We start from the raw sequence: 19,965 nt of genomic DNA, 5'->3' as shown, positions 1-19,965 counted from the left end.
GTGGCTCGAGGGTTTCATACGAGCCCCCCCCCCCAAAGGCACCGTGCGCACGCCGCCCCCCATGGCTGGGGTTTGCCGAAAATGGAGAGCCGGGAGCCGTTTGGGGTTCGCCAGCATCCCCGAGGCCTCGCGGGCAGGAGGCCTTGTCCCGCTTCCCGGCTCTTCCCGAAGGCGCCGCACGCCGATCCCCTATTAGCTCCATCTCTTGCCCACGGATTTTATATTTAGACTTAAGCAGGCCATAATTAAGTGAAATAGTTCTCATATGTGAAGTTTGCAAACAGAGAGAGTTCTTCCAGGCTCCGTGGAGCGGTGCCAAGCCCCCTTCCCCTGGGCAGCCCCGCGGCTTTGGGCCGCTCCGGCCGCGGCGAGGCCGGGGCTCGCTGTGCACCATGTGTCATGCACTGTGGGTTGTGCACCGTGCGCTGTGTGCCATGTGCTGTGCACCGTGTGCCATGCATCGTGTGCTGTGCATCATGTGCTGTGCGCCGTGCACCGTGCACCGTGTCATGTGCCATGCACCATGCGCCGTGTGCTGTGTCGTGCACCGTGCGCTGTGCGCCATGCACCATGTGCCATGCACCATATTGCACTGTGTGCCGTGCACTGTGTGCCGTGCACTGTGTACTGCGCACCATTTGCCATGCCCCAGGCACCATGCATCATGCACCATGCACTGTGCACTGTGCACCGTGCACCATTTGCCATGCACCGTGCACCGTGCACTGCGCACCATGCACCGTGCGCCATGTGCTGTGCACTGTGCACCGTGCGCTGTGCACCATGCTGGCCATCGCCGCCGGGTTTCTGCGCAGGACTGTCGCTGATCTCTGCAATTGGAGCGCTACGGTCTTTTTTTTGGGAGCACTGCAGGCAGCCAGGCCGGCAACCGTGGAAGCGCACAGCAGGGAGCAAAGGGGTTAAAATTCAGCCCCGTCACTCAAATATACAGTGCACACGTCCAATGGGCGTGCAGCGCTGCTGGCCCGGCTGCATGGCTGCGGGCCGCGAGCCGCGCCGGCCTTGCAAGCCTGCTTCGCCTTCGAGAGCAGATTAAAAGAGGAAAAAAAACCCCAAATCCCACAACTCCGCGATTTCGAGTCCGGCCGCGGCTCCCGGGACAAGGGCGGCTGGGCGTCGCGGAGAGCGGCCACGCGGGAGGTGCGGGACGGCCGGCAGGGGATGCACGCTGCCGTCCGTCCATCCGTCCATGCATCCGTCCGTCCGTCCGTCCGTCCCCCCGCGGCACCGCGCTCCTTCACGCGCCTTGCTATTCAGCCCGCGCCTCGCAGACAAGGTTACCCCCGCGCGGCTCCGTAATCCTTCACTGAAATGGGCTTTATTGATTGCTCTGGTCTATTGTTCCCTTTTCAAGTCCCCCAAGTTCAAGTTCATCCCGGTGTTACATCATGTCTCGTTGCTACGAGCAACCAGACAGCCCCGGACGTGACTGTCATTAGCAAGGACCGCGCGGCTCCCGCCGCCCCGCAGCCGCTCTGACGTAGCAGCCGCCGCGCTGCGAACACACTCGAGTATTTACCCGGCCTAATTTATGGCCTGCCCGGGGAGGGGGACCCCCACTCCAAAAACCAACACTGTTGTATATTTAATTAATCTGTCTCTCCCCGGCGCTCGGGAAAGTTAGACAAAGGGCTAATTATTGCGCCGCGCTCCCCGCGCTTGGCTTCTTTTTTTGGGGGGGGGGGGGAGAGGGGGGCTATTTGCATGGGAAAAGCGGCGGCGTGGGTCCCCTCCCTCCAAAACACCCTTTTTTTTTTTTCTCCCCCCCCCCCTCCGCTGCCCTATTGACATTTCATGAAATACTTTAGCTGCTTAAGGGAATTAGGAAAGAGAGAGGAAAAAAAAAAAAATCTGATGTGAATGTAACTCCTTCTGAGTTGGTATTCAGTAACACAAATCAACTCATGACATGTTTAAATTTAAATGCTAACCACACACTCTGAGAGTTACTTTAAAGGTTAGTTTTTAATCAATAGAAGTTGCTGACTCGGGAGTTTTTCGCGGCGCAGTGCAGCTCTGGGGCCTTTGTCTAGCGCTGGGCTTTCAAACTTTTTTTTTTTTTCCTCGAGATGATTTTAGCAATGATTTGCAGACACAGAGTGCTATTGTGCTCCTGACTAGCAACATGTCAATAAAGGAGTAGAGTTACCATGCACCGGGGTGTCAATATGACTCCTGCAGACACTGCTCAGCCTTAATACCGAGGAAAAACTTAATTAACCCTTACGCCATCACGGCGGGCTGCGCGGAGGTTTGCTAAACTTCCGCGCCGGGGCTGCGCGCCGCCGTTGCTGAAGAGCTGCTTTTCGAGGCTCCGCAGCCCGAGCGCCCTGCAAACAGCCGCGCGGCGCTTTGGCCGCTCGCGCCTGCTCCGCTTCCGTGCGATGCTCCACGGGCCGAGGCAGCGCGACGGCCACACGGAGCGCGCGTTTACCCGTCAGACCCCACCGGCACCGCGCTCGGGATGCCGCTTTAACTCAGCGCGTCTCGCGGCTGAACCGCACGCACGCAGCGGTCCTCCTTTTCCGCTAATCATTTTAGTATTAAGATCTCATGGGCCCCCCAAGCCTCCTATCCGTGCCTAAGTCCCGCCGGATCAGGGCTGAAGAGTCCCGTTGTCCCGCGGCAGCACCTGGGAGCGTCCCCGCAACGGGGCAGGAGACCTCGGCGGAGGAAGCAAAAGCGCCTCCGAAGCATTTGTGTGTCTCACAGTTGTGACTTTGTCGAGTTTTTTGCATGGTTAGGTGGCTCGGGGCAAAAAAAGCAGCCCAGATCCATACTTTTGGAGTTCTGAAGTGTTTCCAGACCACACTCTACACGATGCTAGCTGTGTGGGGCTGTCGTTTCGAGCCAGCTTACGCGTCTTGGCCCTTCGCGTCCTGTAACCTACCCGACTGCACCCAGGCGGACAGCAGCGTATTCCGTTTCTTAATTTAAATCTCCATTTAAATCATGCGCGCGATCACAATGCAGTCGGGACGATATTATCTCCTTGCGTTTTTACAGGAGAGCCGGTATTAGATTTCCTCTATATTTACTTATGCGGTACGATTCGGCTAGTGAGTTTAGAGCTAAACGAATCCGCTGGAGCTAAAGGTGCTGCGGAGGAAAAGGACTGCTGCCCGCCCGCCGGTGCTGCGAGCGGTCCGTACCGTCCTGCGGAGCATCCTGCCGTCCTTCGCTGGCGTTCAAGGTGAAACATCAGAAAGGATTCTGCAGTCCGGCACGAGATCTTAGCTTTCCTTTCTCCAGTCAAATGAAGAAGTAATCTCATCAGGTTGAAAAGTGCTGACTAAGGATTTAATAAAGTGCCTGCAGATGTGTGTCATCTCTAAGGTATTCAACTCATGTAATGCAAAACAGTTCCACACCGAATGTGCTTATAAAATTCCATTTAACCATTGCAGAGCTCTATTTTACTGTTCTCGGAGGAGTATTATCACACTTTTTTTTTTCCCCCCCCTAATTTACAGCACCATGAAAGTTGAAACTCTATACTGCCAGTATCTGAGAATCCTCACAGTAGTAAGGTTTTATGAACCATAAACAATATCTACTTGACTGAATCCTAAACAGGAAGTCTGAAATGGCAATTATGTTTCTTTGATAGTGCAAGTCTATTTGTTTCTTATGCTATTCTGGAGATAGCACAGACGCACAAAAATCCTGAAGCAATTTCTGACAATCGGCTCCTTTGTATTGGAAGAGCGGCTAGGAAACCCTCTGCAATTCAGGACGTGCAGGAGGAGAAGAGCTGAAAGTGCCTCATTGACTCCAGCGGCAGTTTCTGCCTGCGCCGGGGAGGGAGAATCAGGCCCATTGTTTATTAAAATCTTCTTAAAAACAGCCTCGCTGTGCGATGGGCTTTACCCCCGGCTCCCGAGCCCGATCACGGAGCCGGCTCCGGCGATCAAGTGAAAACTTGCCGAATTTACCTGCGCCTCTCCCGCGGTAACAATGGGACCTTTCAGGGAGCACGGAAAAGCGAGGGCTGCGCGGCAGCCCTATCTGTTTTTCAAATTAAAAAGTTAAACAAAAGTCCTCGAGGGCAAAGTTTAACGCTGCGGAAGGAGGTTGTTAATGTGGAATCCAGAACTGGGTGTGACAGTTGGCTTATTCCTCCAGGCTACGCAGGTTATTTAAGGACATCCGCACATTTGAAACGCTGACAAACTCCACGCGCAGGAGGCTTTTTTTCTCGGCACGACGCGCTTAGGGCCGACCCCGGGTCCGTACGGGACGCGTTCGTTAAGCCTCAGCCCGGTTCGGCTGCTGGGGCGGCAGGAGGAGCCGGGGCCGGCAGGGCGCAGGCAGCCACCGGCGCTTCCAGCAGCGGCTTGCAAACGCCTGCTCGGGCCGCGGGAAACAAATCCAGCAGTGATAAGAGCTGGAATTAAAAAAAAAACACCCTGCAGCTCGAGAGCTTGCCGGCAAGCTCGGGCAGCAGAACTGAGCCGGAGCCGCGGCTGCCGGACACCTGTGGGAGCTCATCAGCACTACGGGGTCCGGCTGTTTTATTTGGGGACGGCATCTCAGCCATCTCAAGAACTCGAAGGCGATCAAAAACATTAACCCCAGGAAGGCGAATGGGGGTAACAGGGCCTTCTGGTTTCAAAGGTAAAACGAGAACGCAAACAGCTACGTAACCAACTGGCGCTCTAGGCGTTGCGAAAGGTCCCGGCAAGGCTCTTGCCTATTTGAAACGAAGGGGCCAAAAGTGGGCCTCTGATAGGCTTGCAAAAGCGGGAGCAAAGCTAGTGCTGGTTTAGCCTCCGGAGGCCTCCTGAAGATAAAGGGGCTGCGGCTGCTTCACCCCACGTCTGAATTTGTCCCACTTCTCTTTTGCTTTCTCCAGGCATGAAATTCGATCCTACTGTGTAAACTGAAAGGTGAATATTAAAGACAAGGTCACCTTTGTGCCTGTGGAAGTTATTTTCTTCGAGCTGGGATTAATTATTTAGTAATTATATTTTTCCAAAATGCAATACCGAAAGGGACGGAAGTAGCATGTTGGTCATCCCTGAAGGGACATAAAACAGTGAGCGAATCTTCTGCTTGTCCAAAATCCAAACACAGGAGAGTCGCACGCCCCACCACGAGCATATTTGTACTGTCTCGAGGAAGATAAACCCCTTCCCGGGGGGGACACTAGTCTCTGGGCGATGTGTACAGTAGCTCTGCATCCAATAGCTTTTGTGAGAATGCCAATTGTGGCAAACTGCATTAAATTATGTGCAATAATTTTGTAATACGGACCTCTGCCTGCTGACTATTAAAAATGTATAGTAGTCCAAACCACTCGTCCCCCGGGACCAACAAACTCACTTCAGGCAGGATTTCTGCTCGGGTTCAAACCTCGAGTTGGGAATTGCTAGTGTTTTTAACCAAGTCACCCCAAACCCTCCCAAACCTATGAAAACACGCTCATACAGTAACTCCTGCTGTTGCTCCAGACAACTGAATGTTCCCGTAAAGTGTCCCAGCTGGCCCCAGATGTTCCTTAAGCATAAAGCCGTGCTCCGAGCGCTCGCCCCCCTGCCGTCGCAGCCCGAGCAACAGTGGATTAAAGACGGGCTGCGCCGCGACATATTCGCATTTAGTCCGCATATAATACCGTAAAGACTTCTCAATGGCAAAAGCTTGCAATGTAAGCCAGCACGCAGAGCGGGCTGGCGCTCTGAATATGATGTATAAATTATGTATGGGAACTTAAGATCTAAATTAGAGCTGCAGGAAGAAAACTTCCCCTTTGCTCGGACTCGAAAAGAAAGTTCTCTCACAATGAGGTCATTTTTATGTCAGGATTTCGGTTTAAATTTTTTTCCTTTGGACATACGAGCTTCGTTTTACTTCGGTAAAGTTTTGTCGGTCACAGTCCCTCCCCCCGCCCCTCTGGTTTCTAAATAGTTAAGCAAACGTTTTATTTATTGCTAGGCTGATTTTGAAACATGCAAAAGAACTTCTAAACTTTATGTCGGACACTGCAAACTCGCTGCAGCAATGCTAAACCGTAACCCTTGCTGTTCAAAAAAGAGAAAGGATAGCTGAGCGAGAGGGAGGAAAAAAAGAGAGAGAAACAATCCCATTTTGCTTTTTGTTAGGCGACGGCATACTACATAGATCAGAGACTTTTCAAAAAATAAAAACCCCCACTGTACACAAAGCACAGGAAAATGCGAGGAAAAAAGGGAAAACCTAAAAGCAGCTTAGAATGTGTTAACTCTGCCATTCTGTCAGCTTAAAGAGTATTTTATGCTTGATCAACAGCTCTCTTTTATTATGCTTTTCTTTCATTCATTCAGGACATCAAAGCGCAGCACCACCAGTGTACCTGATCTACCAGAAGAACTTGTAAGGGTGTTCTAAAGAAACGGGGGTATTGGGAGCCAGACACCCCTGCGGACAAGGCAGTTCAAAGGGAATATTTCAACAATGATTACATTTTGTAAATCTTTGTACGAGAGACAGCTTATTTCCTGCTTTTTCATGAAAAATAGATTCTAGCCATTAAAGTGAGCCCGCAGTATGGAAGTTACTTGAGATCTGAGGTGCAGCGAGCGGATTAGGCGGGCGGCGGGACGCAGCCCTTGAGGGGGACGCGGGCATTCGCCGACGCTTGTCGCTGCCGTAAGGTTTGCTGCCCGCAGTACAAACTTTTTTTGTGTTTTGTCGACCCGGCGGCCAAGTTAAGACATTTGCGAGAGCAAAACGAAACAAAAATCGGGGCAAATGAAGAAGCTCGGAAAACAAATGGCTGCAACGAGCTTTTTGCATGTTTAACAGAAAAAAAAAATTATTTTGTATGCGTGCATATTTGCAGCACTCCAGAAATTCGGGGCCGGCCGTTTCCAGGCCCTGGGATGACTCCGAAGCGCGGCGTGCACCACCGAGCCAGCTGTTTACTTTTCAAAGCCTGTGGTGGTTTCTGCATTGATAAACTATATAACCTCACACACAGAAGGGACTTGAGCTCTGCCAGACCTCAGGGCTCTGCCCTGCTCTCTTTATGCGCTGCCACGGGATAAAAATGATACTAGCGCAACCCCTGAAATAATAGCGCGCTCCAGAAAGGACATCTTTGTGGATATTTCCTGAGCAACTGCCAACGAGAATTTTTATTTTTTTTTCGCCCATTCATCCTTTCAAACTTTGGCCGCAGGCGTAGCCCAAATTGCGCGGGAGTCACCGGGAACGGCCGGGAGGGCGACGCGGAGGCCGGAGGCTGCCGGCGCCTCCCCGCGGCCGGGCGCCCCCGGGAGCCGCGCCGTGCCCGGCCCTGCCGGATCGCCGCCCTCCGCCGTAGCCTGCTGCTGCGCCCGCGTTTGCAAGCGGAGGAGAAAATATCAACGCGGCTTTTAACAAAGAAAGAAGCCAAAAAAAAAAAAAAAAAAAGAGAGAGAGAGAAAAGTCTCCAAAAGGCGCCCTGCGCTTCACGTGTGCTGCTGCAACTCCCAGGGAAATACGCGGCCCGGAGCTTTGCAAATCTGCCCTCTTCGTGCCTCACCTTTCAGCCTGCCCCAGACTTTATTCCTCTAGAAGCACAGCTGTAATTTACCAAAAAGCCCAGCAGTTTAATACTTCCTACGTTAAATCTCACCTATTTCTTTCCCCCTATGGAAGAAGGCGTGTGTCCCTGTTCGGACCCCCTAATGCATTCGCGGCAAAGCACTGGGATGGACCCAGGGCGACTCAGCCGCCTTTCGCTAGGAGCAGCTAGCAGCCAGCAAACCCTCGTGGGCTGGTTCCCGAAACCGCAGCCCGCGTGCTTTTTCCCCGCTCCGGCGCCCCTCGCCTTGCTGGGGCCGGGGGGGGGGGGGTCCATCCCGGTCCCCCCGGAGCCCTGCGCCGCGGCAGCCGCCGGCGAGTTCAAGTTCAGGTTTAAGGGGAAGGCGGCGCTGGCGGCGGGCAGGGAGGGAGGGAGCGCTCATTTCCATGCGGTCTGGTCCTGTTTCCAGGGCCCGCCGGAGGAATGCGCCGCCGCCAGAGCCTGCAGTGCTTTCTCAGGCATCGCAGCGCCGGAGCCCCGAGCCCCGAGCTGCAGCATTAAAAGTTTCCACAGAGCTGCTGCAGAGCGCGGGAGGAAAGGGGGGGGGGGAGAGGGAAAGCAGGAGAACAATATCGTCTTAATTGTCTCTATATAGCTCTACAGTTAAAGTATTACTTTTTAAAGGGGCATAATTTATTCCGGAGGCACGGTGTTATAACAACCAGTACATACTTTCACCGCGGCGTAACCCGCTCTATTCTTCATTGTGCTCCCTGGTTTTGTTGCTTTTGCAGAGCTCCCTGCTCGCAAGTCCCCTCCGCTGTACTTACAGTTTTATTCACTCTCAGCCAGCTCCCGCGGCCCTCGGGCCAGCAAAGCTCGCACGAAGCCTCGGGAGTTTTGCCTGCCACGAGGGCTGCGAAAACAATCTCCTCAGAGCCGCCATTTGCGGCAAATTTCTTTACTTTTATTGCTCGAGACAATCCGGAGAAAGTCATCCAAAAAGAGAAAGGAAAGCGAGCCCCGCTCGGGGCCTCCCAAGTTACGTTTGCAGCTAGACAGCCTGAACACACACATGCACACACACACACACACACACCCCCCAGCACACGCACAGCCGCACGCACACACGCAGCCTGGTGTGCCTGTGTGCCTCCGCGGGAGCAGTCATGGGAAACGGGATTGCGCTGGGGACCCGGGGAGGTGTCTGGGGGCCGCCGGCTACTCTGCCCGAAAGCTGCTGCAGAGACTCTCTGCTTTGGACTGTTTGGGGCACAAAAGGTGGTTTTCAGCCGTTTTTTGGCTGGCGTTTGCGGGTGAAGCAGCCGAGGGAGCAGTGGGGTGGGAGACCCTGCTGGAGCAGGGAAGCGGGGAGGGACAGACCGGCGACGGGACGGATGGACAGACGGAGCAGTGGCACGGGGGAGCTGCGAGGCTGATGGGCGCGATGGGACCCCCCAGCACCAGGGGCCTCAATACCACCACGCTTGCAGAAATGGGCAGAGAAAGGCTGGGTTTTAGGCATCTCAGAAAGGGAGGAGGATCAGGATTTGGGCAGGTCCTAGGTGCGCTGGGCAAGGAGATCACAGCTGCTCTCCAAATTAACACTGCCAGACACTGGCAGGGACCAGTGTTTTTGCCACGCTGACCTTAAAATTAAGTTTTATTTACAAACAAAATAGACGCTGAGCTGGAGGAATAAAGAAGCAATTCAGGAATGAACCCCCCTTCCCAAATCTCCCCCTTTTTTTAAAAAAAAAAAGAAGGGAAGGGAGACGGCATTGAGTGAACAAAACCATCCTCCCGCGTGCCCGCCTGGGACGTCTCCCGTTACGCCGCAGCGAGCGGGCTGGCATGGGGCCTCGGTGGCCGGGACGGGGACAGGCCGCGGCAGCCCGCGCAGCGAGCCGGCTCGGGAAACACCAGAAAAGCACCCGCAGCCCTTCTTCGCCCGCCTCCGCGCGCGCTGGGCAGGCTGGGCTGAAGGGAGGTGGGTGCCGGTGTAGAGCGGCGCCGTTCCCGCGCCTATCGCCGGCCGCCCGGGAAAGCCCCGCTGCGGCGTACAGTCATTAGGGGAGACGAAATCAAACGATTTCGTTATTTCTGCTTCATCCGATCTGTGCCGTATACGGGCAGGCAGGACGAGCTCCGACTAATGATCAAATTCCGTAATACTCATTAAACGATCTCAATTTAATTAATGGTAACAGAGAAAACAGACAAAATTGCTAACGTAAACCTTGAACTTAAAATCAAAAGGTGCCTCTTTGCTTTTATGAGTCACTGAATGTGAGGCTTTTCTCTGAAAATAGAGTGTATAGAAGTGGCCCTTTGTGCTCGGCAAGTAAGCGGCTCCATTGTACGGAGACTTAGCGCTCTCCCCCCACCACCACCACCTTCTTCTTTTTTTTTTTTTTTTAATGTTACTACTTTTACTCCTCATATTCCTGAAAAGCCTCCAACCATTACAGGGGAAGAATCTGAATTCTATTTTGACTCATGCAACATCAACAGACTTGTTAAAGCAGTTACAATTACCGGGACGAATTCTGCCCTTGTTACTACTGTTACAAACACAAAGAGTGGAGCCTGTGGAGTCGTCGTTACCGGGAACGAAGCAGCCAGGACGTAAGCTCATGGATACTTTACAGATTTAGCTTACAAGACTGGTGAATTGGAAAAAAACAAAAACTAAACCTGTCTCTACATCAGGAAAAATCACTTTGGAATCACTGAGAGATCATGCATGCAGCTGCAAAATAAAATTTTTAGAGATGCATGATTACTGCACTGCAAGCCCTCCCCATGAAGAAAACGTGCATTTTAACCCTTATCTTCGCTCATTTGAAAAAGACTGAATTTATTATATTTTACAAAGCTATAAGCAAAATACGAGCCCAATTAAACAAAAAGATTATTGTATTTCTGAAACAAACTCCTGCCAATAACAAATCTGCCATCTCCTGCTCTCATTGACTTTAATGAATGTACAGTCGGGTCCAATGCCATGGATTTACAAAAGCGATCTTTAACCCAAAAGCCTACAGAAAGTGCTTCATAAATAAATAAATAAATAAGCCAAACCAGGAACATTAAATGTTCCTGCAAAACCTCAAGTTGCATTGTTTAGCACAGGCAAGGAAGAAAAAAGTTCAACCTCACATGCAAATTTGGTATCTAACTTTATCCTTCTGTAAAAAAAAGATACGTTTTCTATTGTCATGTTTGCAAAACTGTAGTTATAGCAAAAACACAAAAAGCTATACAAAGTTGTATAAAGCTGCTTCAAGCAATGCAGGAATTACTGTGTTCAGCCCCAGAGGTGGCTGCATTTTATTGGTAATGATTTTCATTACTCGTATCTCATAATTAAGATCACATTTCATTGGCTTCTGAAAAGCATTTAGCTACATCTCTTAGTGTGTAATAACCAGTATTTGTATAGAAGATGTAAGAGTTTGTTCATGCAAGTGAATGTGCCTGAAAAGATTATGATTATAGTGTCAGTACTGTTTTCAAAATTGAGTATTAATAACCAAAGTAACCAAAGGCTACACATTTGAGCCTACAAAACACGTTCAAGTTTAGCCTCTTGATTTCTTAATATTAGAATAAAAAACAAGTTGTTTTTTTTTTGGATTAAACATTTCCAGCTATACCTCTGTTCAAATTGAATTTGGGGGGGGGGGAGATGGGAGTTAAAGTTTTTTTGCTATAAAAACAACTGCTTAAAACAAGACAAGAAGACAACCTTTGCTGTTTTGAGCTAATCATGCTAAAACCAGGTAAAGTTTGCAAGCTAAATCTTGGCATGGCGTTAGTAATCCTAACTAAGAGCAGACATCTTTGTTAAATTTAAAATATAAACAGGCCTTGATTTAACAAAATTGCAGTCATTTTGCTGTATTACTTCTTTTGAAGCACAGATCTTTCTCCTGTAGGTAATTTCCATTTTTCTAGGATAATCCAGCACTAGGAGAGGTGACGCTCACTGTCTTGGGAACGTGAAATCTATTGCACACTGAAGAGTCCTTCTACGCTACGAAATGGCCTCTCATCTTTTGGTCCATCCCTATGCAGTTTAGTATTAATTTCAGAGCGAGAGAGCCTATTTTGTAAGGTGTTCACCTCTGCAGCTTATTTATTCCTTGACCTCTGTGTTAAGGCCATTAAGCAAAGATGACTCTTAGAACAGAGGCAGCTTAATGCCTATCTATTGGGAAGCATGTAGGGATTGTGGCCTTTAATTTTTGACCTTCATGGTACATTGTGGTCCTAATCCTTTGATTGCAGAATTGTTAAAAAGTATATATGGTAGTTGGCAAAAATCTTAATGTTCCAGTAAATGCAAAAGCCATAAATTCAACTGCTGACCTTTTCCATCCAGGTCACATGTGACACCTACTGGATTTTGTCAGGCTGTGTGGAATTTATAGAGCTCATATAGGTATCAGCTGCAAAAGCTGAACTTTCATGAAATGTCTTTCAAAGGCAGTTCCAAAACCCTTGTAAAAAGTCAGTATGACTTTTTTTTAAGGGTACACATTCTACATGCATTTTAAAAGGTCTTATCATGCCTTCTCTGCAAATCTCCAAGGTTATGAAACTTCAGATCTTAAATTCTTACGCTTTACAAAATATCGAAATCAGGCTATGCATATAATTGTTGTGATTACACACTTCTGATGACCCTTTCCAAGCCTAGAGAATATGCTGAAGACCTGCTCACTCCCTCCTTTCCCATGTGCGTCTCTCTGCCCCTCTCCAAAATCAATGGTATTGATGGTGTATTGTCAGTCAAGGAAATGTGATTTGATAGGACCCTAAAGCAGTTGCAGAAGAAGGGAAGGAATACAAAACGTACTCAGGTCCACACCATGAGCACGAGATCAATGTTTTCAATAATACGTTTGCCGCCATGTAGCACCCTAACTGTCGCAATTAATAATGTAGAAGGAGCTGATTAACTTAAGTAAAGTGCTCTCCACTGTGTAAACACATAAAGATCTATAGGGCAAGAGAGGAAAGAAAGAACAAAACGTCATTTTTATATTTTATGTGAACACATTCTTGCTTTCCATTCTGCTCTTGTAACAATTACTGTACTAGCCACTCTGACAGAGTCAATAAATCGATCGGGGACCTGATGCAGCAGCGAGGCAGACTAATCCAATACAGCATTATCTGCAACGGAGGCGGGGGCGGGCGCGGGGTGGCCAGGAAACCGCCTAAGTCAAGTAAACGCGGTAAGAGGTGCATAACTATAATCTTGCATTATACCTCTATGTTTGATCTGTGTGAGTGTGTGTTTCTGAAGACATCTGTAACTCTGCAGCAGGACACCTGTCCTGCCCATGTTGCGTTTGCAAAGTCCTTCTAATACTTCAGTCAGTCACAGGACGCCGCGATTCGGCGGGGATCAGCACCCCGTTCGAGTTAACCATGTCAGCAGTGTGGCTGGGGACACAGTCACAAGGTGCAGGACCTGGTTTGGTCCCCATTTGAGCATCCTCAGTTCAAGTCCAAAAGACTGGATGACTCTCTCCCCTGCCACACTTAAGTCAACAACTACTCCGCCTCTCAACTGCCCCCTTCACAGCAAAAGCTGCTGCTTTTCCACCTAAAAACAAGTTATAACAAATTTGGGAGTCCCTTTCTGGGTACTCTGTACCTGTGAGCATGGGAACTGTCAGGTTTCATCAGACTAAATGGTCAGTTTGGTCTGGTTTTGTCTCTGACACTGGCTGGAGTCTCTTCCTTCAGAGGAAGATGCAAGAATCCCTGTAAAGGAGACGGACCAAAACGATTTCGCCCGAGGGGAAGCTTCTTCCCAGCTCTATGCAGTAAGTGGTAGGCCTTGTAAATCCATGTTAATGGGGAATATGAGATTGAAAAAATAAAACTAAAGGAAAGTTTCCTGCTGAATGGAAAAAAGAAAACTGTTTTTTGGCAGAGGTTCTTCAAGAAGGAGAACATAGGCCATTGTTATTATGAAGACTTTTCAATGAAAACGCAGAAAATCATTGCCTTTTAGAGTAATTGTTTAGCTAAAGAAAGGTTACACAGCTTGTAGAGAATTTAGTAAGAAATTAAATCTCTCCAGCTCATTCATCATATTTCTGCATTTGCCAACTCTTCCCACCAGGCCCACACTTACTTCTTCTCTTTCTTCTCCCCTACTGTGGAGCATAAGTAATGGCCATAAAAACCACAGAAAGGGGGCCTTGCAAACAGGCTTCCTGTTTATTGTAAGGAGGGGAAAAATGCAATAAGTTTAATTGCTTAGTTTGGGAAATTCGTCCATGTCCATTGTAAATAATCGCATGTTATATCTATTGGAAATAGGATGCGTAGTGTTAGTTTCCAAAAAGAGTCTGAACTGCCCACTGAAGCCTGCAAGGATGAGGAAGAAAAAGCATGGGAAAAAAGGATTCCCCCCTACTAGGGAGTAACCCAGGCATTTCTGGACTGATTTGGCTTAAACCCACTTTGAAGATAAGGCCACATGATGGTACTGACAAGTCTTCTATGACCCTTCATTGTTACAGGGCAATTTGTGCTTTCTTCTTCAGGTATACTGATCTCTGCGGCTTTTTGAGAACTGATCTGACAGTAAAACCGCACAGTGCCCCTCTGTGCAAAAGCTCAATTAAACGGGCTGCGTGCACTGAACTGAACAGAAGGGGAAGGGAATGGGAGTTAGGAGTGACCCTAATTCCTGGTCACCTTTGTATCCGCTCTCTGTGGAGCATGCTCTGGGCTGTCAGCAGCAGCTGGGATCAGAGCAGCACGTTTACACTCCTGTGGCACTGGGGACTCGGGGCTACGGAGCAATCATGTAATCAGGGATACATCAAGACCATGCAACTGCGTGTGTGCTCTTTGCTCCCATCATGGTAGAACCATGGTCAGTGAAGGATTCAGACAACATTTCCTTGACTAATCTCAACACAAGATGAGTGAGTATAATATGGCCAAAGCAAAGGCAGAATCTGAAACCTTCCCACTTCTCAGGTTCTGAGACCTGCTGGTTGTCCATACGGGTTGACACTACATTTTCTGTGTGCATGTATAGACCTACACTATGTTTTTAGAGCCATCTCCAGGTCACCCTCAAGATCAGATCTGTACAGCTACTTCCTGGGCAGAAGGTGAAAGACAACACTGACATTCAGGTCACATATTAGTAGCTTAGCACCACTGGTCCTGCAGCAGGACACTTTTTGCTCAGGAGTCATAACTTTCAGTGGTCATGATAGGGCTCAAAATCTTGTCTCTCAAGCCTACAAGAGCCCATCCGCCTTCAGTGCCTTTCAGCCCAGGCAATTATTTTAAATTAAGTGGTCATATATACGAATTTCTCTTTTCACACACTCAAGCATTCATTGTAATGGTTCTGTCTCTGACTTCCATTTCAGGTCTCTCATTTCGTATGTGTATCATAAATTTCTAGCAGGAAAATGATACACAGATGTACGAGGATATAGGGCCCACATATGCCCAGGAACAATCTAAAATTAAGATGGCAATTTGAGCACTGCGTAACTTTGCTTGGAGTGTTGGAGAACAACCCTTGCTTCCCATTGCTGACCTAGGAAAGTCCACAGGTCCCTGCCAGCTTTGGGAGAAGAGTGGTCCTTGTAACTTCAGGAGCTCTGGGGAGAGAAGCAGTTGCACCCCCAAAGATGTGCTTAGATCTAGTCTCTGCAAACTTCCGTTCTTTACCCAGGAGAGAAGTTACTCCAACATTCAAACCATGTTCTGAACCTGCCACCGCTGTGCTTGCTGCTATGGGCAGAAATAGGAAAAGGGGCAGTCAAGTCTCTGCTTTAAAAGTGGGTTGCAGTTTAAAATAAGGTTCTTCCAAACCTCTGTGTGCTGGCCTGGTTAAAGTTACTTTATGGAATAGGTAGTTCTGAGGGAACTGAACTGGTTTGAACAACGCTCCTAAATTAGTGTTCTTCATCTTCATTTATGTTCAAACATAACAGGTACATTCAGCCTTCAGGATAAGTATTCTTGTCCTGGGGAGGAAGAGTCACCCAAGCGACAAGTAGCACTGGCCTGGCTTATAAATAGTTCTGCTCAGAACCCCCAAAATAAAAGACCTGATCCCGTTCCTGGAACCTCTCACGTTCTCCACGCGACCACTGCAGTGTGAAATCCCCATGCGCCTGTTATGCGTTTCTGAACACGGACTGTCCCGTGCAGTGAAACCATGGCTCAGCTGTTAGCACACTGCTGCAATACCGCAAAATCCTGAGCTGGGGCCTGAGCTCACCCTTCCTGCACGGAGCAGTGCCCGGGCTCTGGGGAACGGCAGAAAGAGAAGGGTGCAAAGGCAGAAGAGGACAGGCAGCTTGTGGTACTCATTAATGAGGCTCATCAAAACGAGCCGTGCGTGAGCCTGGCAGCTCCGCGTCCCTTTCTGACGGTGCAAAGGGCAGGACGCTGCGGCGGGGACTCAGAGGGGAACAAAAATGGGAAATCCGCAGCAAGAAAGGCCTGTGTTTCGTTTGCCAAAAGCCAAACGTGTGCACTGGTTTCCTTCTTCCATAGGGTGGCAACGGAACCTGGGCACAAAGGAGCGAAGCCGCTGCAGCGGCAGGAGCGGCCGCTCCGGAGCGACCGCATCGGCTTCCCAGTCGAGGTGCTGACTTTGATCTACGACTTTTGCACGGTCTGGGGCCTCGCTACCTGTGAGACCGCTTCCCTGCCGCCCCCGCCTGAGCCGCCTCCAGCCGAGGCGAGGGCCGTCGCCTGCCCCGCGCTGCTTTGAACGGAGCCTCGAGGAAGCCACGACTGGCTGTTATCACAGAAGCACCATCTACTCTGGAATTTGCCTCCCTCTCTCGTCTGACAGAGCTCACATCTGCTAACCTACAGGACACGGCATAAAGCTCATTTTTCCTCCCGTGCCCTTTGTTTTAAAGCGCTGCCAGTGAAAAATTGCAGGTTGCAGTCTGTTTTCGGAAAGGGTTGCGGGGAAGGGGAATAGTTTTCCCCTTCTTTCTGGACAAGAAAGTAATTGTACAATTAGATTTGATTAGATGCACCTGAGGCATGAGGTGGCTTTTTAGAGATAAATAAAAGCTTAAAAGAAGAAGCTACAAAGGTACCTCTGTGTACTTCAGGAGAGGCAGAGAGCAGCAGCAGCAGAGCTAAGGAAGTCAGCAATTTCCTTAGACTCCAATCACGCTCTCCCCTTTGCTAAACTTGAGCAATTTTCCCCCTAACTCGCCGCAGTGCAGCACTGCTCCGTTACAGACACGTTCTCCAGCACGCATTTTTGTACTCGGTCTCTATAAGGCTGCTAGCAAGAGCAAGTCTGTGCTTCTGAGCTTACTGTTTTTCATTCGGGTAGTTTTCCTGCCTAGATAAGGTTGTTTGATGTGGGGGCGGGGGGGTCTTAGCAGGTAAAGGCTATGTTAGATATTCCACTTACGCTTTATTGTGGTGCGCTAGATAAAGTTATGAGCCTTTCGTTTGAACTGTTGTGCGTTATGAAGGGTTAGCGCTACCTCCAGCAACGCTGTGGCTGGGTGGCTTTGGGGTCCCGTCGGGGAAGTGAGAAAGGACTTGGCTTGCTATCTTGATCTGGCTCTAACTTTTGGGTGGTGCAAAGCCACAAGTAGGAAGTTCTGCTTCTGTTCTTCTAGAACAAAACCTTCTTTTTCTAAGAGGAAAGTAAGGGAATAAATATTTGTTTCTGTTCTTAGAAAGGTTTAGAAGCTAACTGAGATGGATCTGCTATGAAGCACAGTAATTTTGGAAAAGGATTTTTAAATTAACCAGATTTTTCCTGAAGCAGCTGGTCAAGAGGGCATAAGATGCACTTTCTCTCTTAATCAGAGAAGAAAACCATGTAGCTTCTCATGGGAGCTACACCAGGTGATTCCCTGCCTGGGTGCCTGCGGCGGGGGGCACCGGCACCCGGCAGGTAGGAGCGACGGGACGGAGCCGGCAGGTGTTGCTCGGGAACTGCTTTTAGCATCCGCAGTACAGTCTCCAGGAAGGCGTAGAGTAAGGAGGTGGCAAAGAGGACTCAGGCTAGCAAACAGCATTGCGTGGAAGCGGAGCTGTGGCACGCTTACTACTTACGGTTCCTAAAAGCATTTTGTACTATAGAGCAAAAAAAGGAGGGCACTAGAGCTCGGCAAACACGGTGCAACAGAGCCAACGGCAGCGGCAACTCCGGTCACAAGGAACAGGCTGCCAGTGCGGTGTTACCAGCTGCAAATAACCGTGTGTGTGCGTGTGTGCGCACATCCTGTGTTTCAACATTTTTTTTTTTTCCTCTCGGTTAGGAAAAAATCCCCCCAAACTCAGCGCTCTTTAATCTTTATTAGCGCTGCTGCCACTGATAGGCAAGTCCCTCATTAGCGTGATGGTACTTTCCCCTTCCTCTACCGCTCTCCTTATTACAAGTCCTTGGCAATACGAGAGGCATATCTATTACTTAGTCAGGAGGTATCTAGACCAGCTTGCTTGTGAAACTATAGACCGTGCACCCCGGGCATACTGTATTTCTGATCTGCATATGGAAGAGGCAGTTCCAGAGCTGATGCCCTCATATTGCTTGCGAGTCAAGTGGCAAAAGTAAATGATTTATCAAGCAAAGGTTACAACACCTGCGCCTTTTTGTCAACAGGTACAGAGGATGCCAAGTCAAGCGCCGCTTCCAATAGCGCAAACAGAAATTTAGATTCACGTAACCCCCTCGACAGGACAATAACGTGGCGAGCCCGTGATGCACGGGGGAGCAGAGGCAGCGCCTGTACAACCAAACCACCTCAAAAGTCCTGAAGCTGCTAAAAATGAACAAGTCCTGCAGCCCTTTTGGGGCTGCTGTTCCCGAATCAGAACCGCTGACTCGGAGCAGTTTATTTGCTGGTCTCCCGCTGTGGTGTTGTAGTCCTCCTACAGATTTTGTTGACAGGGGAATAGGGCCTTTCTCTAAATAAAATATTTCCTTTAAGGAATTACATTTGAAGCAATCTGATGTAAATTAGAACAGGCTCCTAATGGAAATGTCTATTGCTAATTTTTATAATGCCCATTAAGAAAGGCATGCACTGTTTTTGGCTGTTTTAAAAACAGCCCAGGACAGAATGATCCTTGCTCAAATCCAGCTGCACTGTCGTACATTTATTTGTCTGCGATTTTATTGCAATGTTCTGTGCAAGCCCGTGAATGCCCATGTATGGGAAACGCGACTTCTGCTCAGCAGCACTGTCACATCGCTGCGCGTAGCCGCACTTCTGCAGCATTGGGAGGCTAATAACGGGGATGGATAACTAATGCCGGTAGTCGCGGGACCCACCAATTGGACGAGGAAATCGGAACCAGGCCGTAACATTTTCTTGTAACTTGTGCCTGGACCGTAATTTCAGGAAAAGCAGACGTGTTCAGACACAGTCTTCATGTTTATTTTGTTGTGTCAGCAGTAAAGAGTTGCTTAACTCTTGTATTCGTATTTAAGCTGGTAGCTTGACTTTCAGAAGCTCTGCGTATTCACCGCTTCCTCCCGTCTAAGGGAGCTGTACGGCCTGACAGCTAATGGTCCTCAAGACCCGTATCTTAGCCTGACGCTGAATGTGCTATAAAAATCCTGATGGAAAGCAGCCACCCCAGCTGCTTTTAATAACTCAGTCCCACTTGTTTTTATTTTTTCATTTTGAAAATATCCTAAGTGATTGTTCTAATTTATACACTAATGTCCTGCAAAAAAAATTACAAAAGCCTGTCTTTGTTTAGAGGAACGCTAAGTAAATTCCAAATCATTGCAGTTCGTATTTTTACCCCGCTTTCTCTGATTTAAAACATGGTCAACTACAGAGTTGTTTCATGAATAAGTAGTGAGTTTTACTGATAAATTATATATTTAGTATCAAGTGGGTTGTGGAGTTGTAATGATGTATAGAAGCACAGAGATGCAGCTGGAGTTGGAGACTGGAAGTCAGCCTCCTTATCCACAGCAGCATGTTTGACTTTAATTGAAAGCTGTGCTTGAGTATTGTTTTTCACTGTACAGCATTGTTATTCACTACACTGCATTACCTAGAAGCACTTAAAGTAAGGCTAGAGCACTTTCAAATGATTTAAATCATAAATAAGGAGCACTGAAGTTTGCAGTCAACAAACTTATGTGGGAAAAACAGGATGCAAGATGCAAATAAGTTTAAAATATTTTGGAGACTTAATACTGTTCTGACTTACTATATAATCAATCTACCAACTGCTAGTTTTTCAAGTCTTCTGGAAAAAGGTAATGTAGCATTCTCCAAAGGGTTTCAAGTTTCCTGAGCAATGGAGGAAGAGACCGAATGCTTAAGGACTTTAACAGTATATACCTTAACATTCCTCTGTTTCCTCATTTCTGTGTACTCCAATTGTTTCCAAAATCACAAGAGAAACGCAATGATTAAAACGTGAAGGCACATGAAAACTTGTCACGC

At 48.7% G+C, this 19,965-nt stretch overlaps 1 protein-coding gene across 7 annotated transcripts in view; it reads right to left on the bottom strand.

The window, feature by feature from the left end:
- NFIA (nuclear factor I A) overlaps positions 1-19,965 on the bottom strand; it is a 256,488-nt gene that overhangs the window by 9,262 nt on the left and 227,261 nt on the right. The gene's annotated exons all lie outside the window — the stretch shown is intronic.

The sequence above is a fragment of the Apteryx mantelli genome, chromosome 8 (genome assembly GCF_036417845.1).
Source record: "Apteryx mantelli isolate bAptMan1 chromosome 8, bAptMan1.hap1, whole genome shotgun sequence".
Classification (NCBI taxonomy): domain Eukaryota; kingdom Metazoa; phylum Chordata; class Aves; order Apterygiformes; family Apterygidae; genus Apteryx; species Apteryx mantelli.
This window is presented reverse-complemented; position numbering and strand designations above follow the sequence as displayed.